General features: G+C 51.9%; 1 protein-coding gene across 6 annotated transcripts in view; it reads left to right on the top strand.

The window, feature by feature from the left end:
- The window catches only part of GPR68 (G protein-coupled receptor 68), a 35503-nt gene that overhangs the window by 10799 nt on the left and 17490 nt on the right, over window positions 1-7214 (top strand). The window contains exon 1 of one of the 6 annotated variants that reach the window (XM_065906695.1): window positions 23-154. The exons of 4 other annotated variants lie outside the window; for them this stretch is intronic. The gene's annotated coding sequence lies outside the window, so the exon portion shown is untranslated. Of the gene's footprint in view, window positions 1-22; window positions 155-7214 lie in introns of those variants that run through there. One more of the 6 variants, XM_065906698.1, reaches the window with a different exon arrangement.

Genomic DNA, 7214 nt, shown 5'->3' with positions numbered 1-7214 from the left:
AATTCGAGGAGGAGGAGAGTCTGACCGGGAAGCGGGCCGCCGGCTTCCCCCGACCACCCCCTTCGGCAGCCCCCGACGCAGTGTCCACCCCGCTGGCCGCGCGCCGGCTGTAAGAGGGACGCGGGTGACTGCGCCCCGGCCTCTCGCAGCGCAGGTACGTGCCCCCCATCCCCGGAGCCGGTCCTCTCCTCGCCACAGCGGTGGGGTCGCCGGCGCGCTTGCGGGCAGCGGCCGCCCCCGGTTCCCGGCATCCAGCTCCGAGCCGCCCCCAGCGCGGCCCGCGAGCGCGCGGAGAGGGTCGGGGGCAACCGGGCCCCACGTGCGCGCGGGGAGGCCAAGAGCGGGGGCCGGGCGGGTGCGTGACGGCGGCGGGCAGGCGCGGCAGCGGCGAGGCTGCCCGGCAGGATGTCTCCGCCTGCGGTTGCCGCCACCCCCTGGGCGAGCTCCGTGGCCACCTGGTAATTACTGCCTTCCCCGGCCGCCTCCCCATCAGAAAAGTCAGACAGCTAACCCGTCTCCTCCTAGAGCTGCAAGGCACAGGTGATCCACAAAGGCTTTCCTTGCCTGGCCCCAAATCTACGCGCGGTTCCTCTCCCGCGACAGGCAGCTCCATCAAGTATAGGGCGGGATTACAGGGGCCAGAATAAGCCCCCCTGCCACCGATTGGGGGGGGGGGGGGGACCGGCCCGCGATTGGCCGAATAAATGCCAGGTGGGGTGGCTGGTTGGCCTGGATCTCGGCCTGCGATGAAGCCTGCCCCGTTAGTCCTGGAGCTGGAGAACCGCTCACGGCGCGGGAAGGCACTTTGGGGTTTAGCGGTGGACCGAGGAGAGAGCATGGACTTGGAGCCAGAGGCTGTGTGGCTTTCGGAAGGTCACTTGCTGTGGCTGAGCGTCTGTAAACTGGAGATGACTACTAGTTGCCACTTCACAGAAGCGTTGTGAGAACAAAAAACGTTATGGGAATGGTTTGGTATTCTGCAAAGCTGAGATGATATGGTTAGGGTTTGGCTTCACCCCCGCCACCCACCAACGCACATGAGTTTCCAGAAGAAGGAAGGAGGGAAGAGAATTCCTGAGCCTAACAGAGGAAGCAGGGCTGGAGCAGTATGGATGCTTTAGGCTGTACAGATGAGAATATCTGCACAAGAGCCTAGTTTCAGAACGAGACATTGTGAGTTCAAATCTGGACTTTTCCACTTAGAGCTCTTACCTTGGACAAGTCACATACCCTCCTTTTAAGCCTCAGTAGCACCATCTGTGAAATGAGTATGGTAATACAGTATACTTCGTAGAGCATGAGATCATGCAGGTAAGGATCCTGCCTTAAAAGCTTTGCAGTCCTCCCTAAATGTTAGCTTGGAGTATTCTTCTTCTTCTTTTTCTTTTTAAATATTTATTTATTTATTTGGCTGCATCAGGTCTTAGTTGTGGCACTTGAGATCTTCCTTGGGGCATACAGGTTTCTCTCTGGTTGTGGTACGTGGACTAGTGTGCACAGGCTCAATGGTTGCAGCATGTGGGATCTTAATTTCCTGACCAAGAGTCAAACCCATATCCCCTGCATTGATTGGAAAATAGATTCTTAACCACTGGACCACTAGGAAGCCCCAATTCTGAGTATTCATGTTGTTACTATTATATTGCACCCTTCTGGGTACAGCACACATTGTAGAGAAAGAAGACTCATTGAACAGCAAAGAGTGGAAAACAGTTTCATCCTTTCTATCGGGCTGGTCTCAAACGATACCTTAGATCTCTGAGCGTTAGAGTTGTTCCGTCTCTCAGTCACGTTGGACTCTGCAACCCCATGGACTGCAGCACGCCAGGCTTCCCTGTCCTTCACCATCTCCCACAGCCACTCAGACTCGTGCCCATCGAGTTGGTGATGCCATCCAACCATCTCATCCTCTGTCGTCCCCTTCTCCTCCTGCCCTAAGTCTTTCCCAGCATCAGGGTCTTTTCCTTCAGTCTTTCCCTGAATCAGCTCTTTGCATCAGGTGGCCAAACTATTGGAGCTTCAGCTTCAGCATCAGTCCTTCCAGTGAGTATTCAGGGTTGATTTCCTTTAGGCTTTACTGATTTGACCTCCTTGCTGTCCAAGGGACACTCAAGAGTCTTCTCCAGCACCACAGTTCAAAAGTATCAGTTCTTCCTCAGCCTTCTTTATGGTCCAGCTCTCACATCCGTACATGACTACTAGAAAAACCATAGCTTTGACTATAGGATCTTTGTCGGCAAACTGAACCTTAGTATCTCATAGGGAAAATGGAGATTATTATACTTACCTCACACACTGTAAAAAGTCCTTTCATGATTTTGCAGGGGGGGAAAAAAAGACGTGCTCCATTTATCTTTTGTTAAAAAAACACTTCAAAAGATAGTGGCTTAAAATAACTCACCTGTTTTGCTCACGAATCTACAATTTGGTCACAGCTTCGTGGATATAGCTTTTTTCTACTCCTTGCAGCATCAGCTGAGATGGCCCAGCTGGGGCTAGAGGGTCTTCTTCCAAAATCACACATTTGTGTGGTAAGCCAGTTGATTCTGGCTGTCAGCTGGGGCTGTCGCCCAGGGTTTAGGTTCCTCTCAATGGGCCTCTCTGAGGCTACTTGGGCTTTCTCACAGCATGGCACCTAGAGCTACTATCCCAAGAGACAGGAAGAGGGAGCCCCCAGTCTCTTTAGACTTGGACTCAGAAGCTGATACAGCGTAGCTTCTGGATCATTTTACTGGTCACTAGTCACAGAGCCCACCTAGATTCAAGGGGAGAGAACTGACATATCTCTCCATGAGAAGAATATCACATAATTTCCAACCATCTTGAATCTACCACAACTTGAAAGTCTTTCCTTTGTTTTTTTCTGAGTGCCATGGTGACAAATTAATTAATCTTTGCAGAAGATGCAGGCTTCTCCAAGGAGAAGACCAGCAGAGATATAACCATCCAAGACTAGGGCCTTATCCCAGAACCCGTTTGGTCAGGATCAGTTTCTCTGGGTCTGATTCTGGGTTGAGGGAGCAGGCATGCTGCATAGCAGCTTCTCTAGAGTCTGTTTCCCTGGAACCTCTGAGGCTTCAGTCATCAGCTCTGCCAACCTCATACCCTTAAAGCAAGAGGAAGAAGCCAGAAAGAGAGAGTCATTTGAATTCAGAAAACTAGATTTTAGCAGGTGGCCCAGACTGACTGTAATGAGCATCTCTGTAGCTCTTGCTCCCTGGAGAAGTCTGTTTCTCAAGAGGGTTGCTGCCTGGGTGTTTGGAATGATTGTTGTCAGACACTATTAGGTTATTAATTGATGGGTTGGAGCACTCTGGGGCTAGAGGCAGGAAGCTGGTGGGAGAGGCAGGTGTGGGGAGGGTTGTCATGGCAACCTTGTGGCCTGTGGTTTGTGCTCTGGCCTCAGAACGGGAAGGATGGCCCAGACAGCTCAGACCTTCTCAGACAGACAGATTCTCCAGAGAGAGACCAGAGTCTGTCTTTCGGGTTTCTGTTGTAATGCATTTTCACAAACAGACCCACACACACGCCCTGGGAGTCAAAGCCAACCTTCTTCCTGTTGCCCCATCCATATCCTGACTGTCTCCCCCAGTTTGTTAGGTCCTAACTTCAGTTTCAGCCATGCTGGCCTTCCAGGCAGACTGCAGAAAGCAACGGTGTTTAGACTCATTTATTCATTCCAACGTCCAACACATTTTCCTTGTGCCTTTTGGACTTCCCTGGTGGCTCAGACAGTAAAGGATCTGCCTACAATGCGGAGACCCGGGTTCAATCCCTGAGTCAGGAAGATCCCCTGGAGAAGGAAATGGCTACCCACTCCAGTACTCTTGCCTGGAAAATCCCATGGAGAGGAGCCTGGTGGGCTACAGACCACAGGGTTGCAAAGAGTTGGACACGACTGAGTGACTTCACTTTCTTTTCTTTCTTTTGGACCAAACCTCCTTCTCTCTGACAGAAAACAAAATAGACCCAGCTCCTCCCTTCTCATGCAGCTTGCGGTCTGGAGGGAGAGATGGGCATAAGACATAATCTTACAAATTCCCATGCACTGCCTGGGGAATTACTAAAATACAATTAACTCGGACCTTGACTTGAATCCCAGCCAGGTTGAATCCCACCTGTTGCCAGCCAGGTGATCCTTGATGTCTTCAGTGGGATAATAATAATTTCCTGTCAGGGTTGCTGTGCAGCATTATCAAGACACCTACCTTATGGAAGCACAGTGCCTTGCACATTGTGGGAAGCTCAAAGCATGTAACCACCCATGCCATTGCCCTTGTCCCACGTCCATTTATCATTCTGATCTCACAGGCCGCCTTCTGTCTGTATGAGGAGCTCTGGTCCTAGCTCCCTTGCAGCCATAGTGATCAAGCACCCAGGCATCTCCACTCCGAAGGGCAAGTTGGCCAGGTAGGGATGAGAAGAAGCCAAGGAAGGCTCTGGTTAATGCCATGGGATGGGATGGGGAGGGAGGTTTGCTTATCCCGTGGGTGTCAGCGAGGGCTGTGTGGAGGAAGTGGCATTTGAGTCACCCTTAAAACAGTGGTTTTCAAATTGGTGTGTGTCAGAAAAACCCAAGGGGATTGGTCAAAGTACAGCTTCTGGGGGGGCTTCCCTGGTGGGTCAGTGGTAAAGAACCTGCCTGCCAATGCAGGTGGGGAAGATCCCCTAGGGCAGGAAATGGCAACCCACTCTAGTATTTTTGGCTGGGAAATCCCATGGACAGAGAAGCCTGCTGGGCTACAGTTCATGGGGTCACAAAGAATCAGACAAGACTTAGTGACATTTGAGAAGTGCTGCTCACAGGGCCTTAAATACAACGCGGGGGTTGTGGTAGACAGAATAATGGCCCCCAAGTGATGTCCAGTTCCTGATCCCTGAAGTCTGTGAATATGTTACCTTACATGCCAAAAGGACATTAAGGTAGCAGATGGAATTAAGGTTGCTAATCAGCTGACCTTCAAATAGGGAGATTGTCCTGGATTATTTAGGTGGGCCCAGTGTGATCACAGGGTCCTTAATAGGAAGAGGGGGCTAGGGGTGGGGCAGAGAAGGAGATGTGAAGATAGGAGCAGAGGTCAGTGTGGTGCAATGTGAGATGGACTCAGCCTGCCACTGCTGGCTTTGAAGGCGGAAAGGGGCATAAGCCAAGGGATGCCAGAAGCCTTTAGAAGCTGGAAAAGGCAAGGAAGTGGGTTTTCCCCCATACCCTCCAGAAGAAAGGCAGGCCTGCTGACACTTTGATTTTAGCCCAGCAAGACCCACTTTTTTTTTTTTTTTTTTTTTTTGGACCACACCTCGCAATATGTGGGACTTTAGTTCCCCTGCATTTTCCAAGCACAGAGTCTTAACCACTGGACTGCCAGGGAAGTCCCAACTTTTTTGTTATTTGAATAATTTTATTTATGTCCTTTTGGCTGTGCTGGGTCTTCAGTTGCTGTGCGGGCCACTCTCTAGTTGCGGTGTGAGGGCTTCTTATTGCAGTAGCTTCTCTTGTTGCAGAGCATGGGTTCTAGGGTGCTCAGGCTTCAGTAGTTGCAGCTCCCAGGCTCTAGAGCTCGGTAGTTGTGGCTGATGGGCTTAGTGGCTCCAAGGTATGTGGGATCCTCCCAGACTAGGGATCGAACTGATGTCTCCTGCATTGGCAGGCAGATTCTTCACCACTGAGCAAAGAGAGGAGCCCTCTTTAAGACCCCCTTTTGATCACCAGACTATAAGAAATGTGTGTTGTCTTAAGCTAAGTTTGTGGTATTTTGTTTCAGCAGCAACAGGAAGCTAGTCTAGAGCCCTCTCTTTGGAGTCAAACCACACTGCATTTTGCCTGCTGTGTGACCCTGGGCAAGATGCTGGCCCCCTCTGAGTCTCAGTTGCCTTGCCTATCAAAGAGAGTTGAGGTGAAGGTTAAAACGGGAAGAGTTGAAGTGAAGGTTAAAACGGGAGGCATTTGGAAGGCACGCAGCACGTGCTCCCAAAATGGCACTTCCTGTGCTCCCTGATCCTGAGTTGCTCCCGCCCCTTTTCTGACCCCACGAGGGAGGGCAGCAGAGCCAGGCACTGTGGGAGGTTCTCTGCTGGTCCTTCTCTGGGTCCTTGAAGCCATCCTAATTCCTAACTGGCCACTTGGAATTTACAGCAGTGCAATGCCTTGCATCAGCTCCTCTGATGCAGGTGTGTGCTGCAGTGTGAGGCTGGAAAGGCCAAGACCAGTTTTCAGTGCACAAGTCATCCCTGCAGTCAAACAGCAGACATCTCATGATAGACATTTCTTCTATTTTTCGGAGCCCTTGGGGAGCCTTCAAGACCTTTACCCCAGCTAGCCCCATATCAGTAGAGTACCTGTGGGGAATACAGTGGACTCCATGACAAGCATCCTACCAAGCTGGCCTGCCCATCCTTAACCCTCTCTAGGGAGACTCAGAGGGAGGGGCAGGACCTTCCAGCTCGAGGGAGTGGGGCCATCACCATCACCACCACCATTCTCATCATCACTGCATCCTCACTACCATGACCTACTGTGTGCCAGGCATTTGCTGGACCTCATCTTTGATTCTCACAAGTGCCAACTGGTCATCCAGGAATGGATTTCTCAAGGTCACATAGCCAGACAGTAGCAGCATGGGGACTTAGCCTCCACAGTCTGGCCCAGAGTTTCTGTTCTTAACCGCTCCGTGTGACTGTCATATGCTGGAGGAACCTGCATTCTGTCACCAGCTCAGGGCCCACTCCAGAACCCTCCCTCTGATGACTCCCAGGCTGTCTGGACCTCTAGGGGAGCGGCAGTAGATGCCCAAAGGCTTTGTGGTCTGGGGCCCTGTTGCCCTCTTGGTGACCTCTAGAGCAGCCCAGAAAAGTCCACCAGCCCTTCCAAGCCTCTAGGTTCGTGAAGCAGGTGTTTATGCTGAGGACACAATAGAGATGCCCAGGGCTTATCCTGGGTTTCCCTGGTGGCTCCGATGGTAAAGAATCCATCTGCAATGCGGGAAACCTGGGCGCGATTCCTGGCTTGGGAAGATCCCCTGGAGGAGGGCATGGCAACCCACTCCAGTATTCTTGCCTGGAGAATCCCCATGGACAGAGGAGCCTGGCGGGCTACAGTCCATGGGGTCACAAAGAGTCGGACACAACTGAGCAACTAAGCCCAGCGCAGCATGGGGCTCATCCAGGTTTCCGGGGCTGTCATCCCAGTGGGTCTATAGTGCTTCCTGACTGCTCTC

The sequence above is a fragment of the Muntiacus reevesi genome, chromosome 15 (genome assembly GCF_963930625.1).
Source record: "Muntiacus reevesi chromosome 15, mMunRee1.1, whole genome shotgun sequence".
NCBI lineage: Eukaryota > Metazoa > Chordata > Mammalia > Artiodactyla > Cervidae > Muntiacus > Muntiacus reevesi.
Note: the sequence above shows the minus strand (reverse complement) of the source record. Positions and strands in the feature narration are given on the sequence as shown.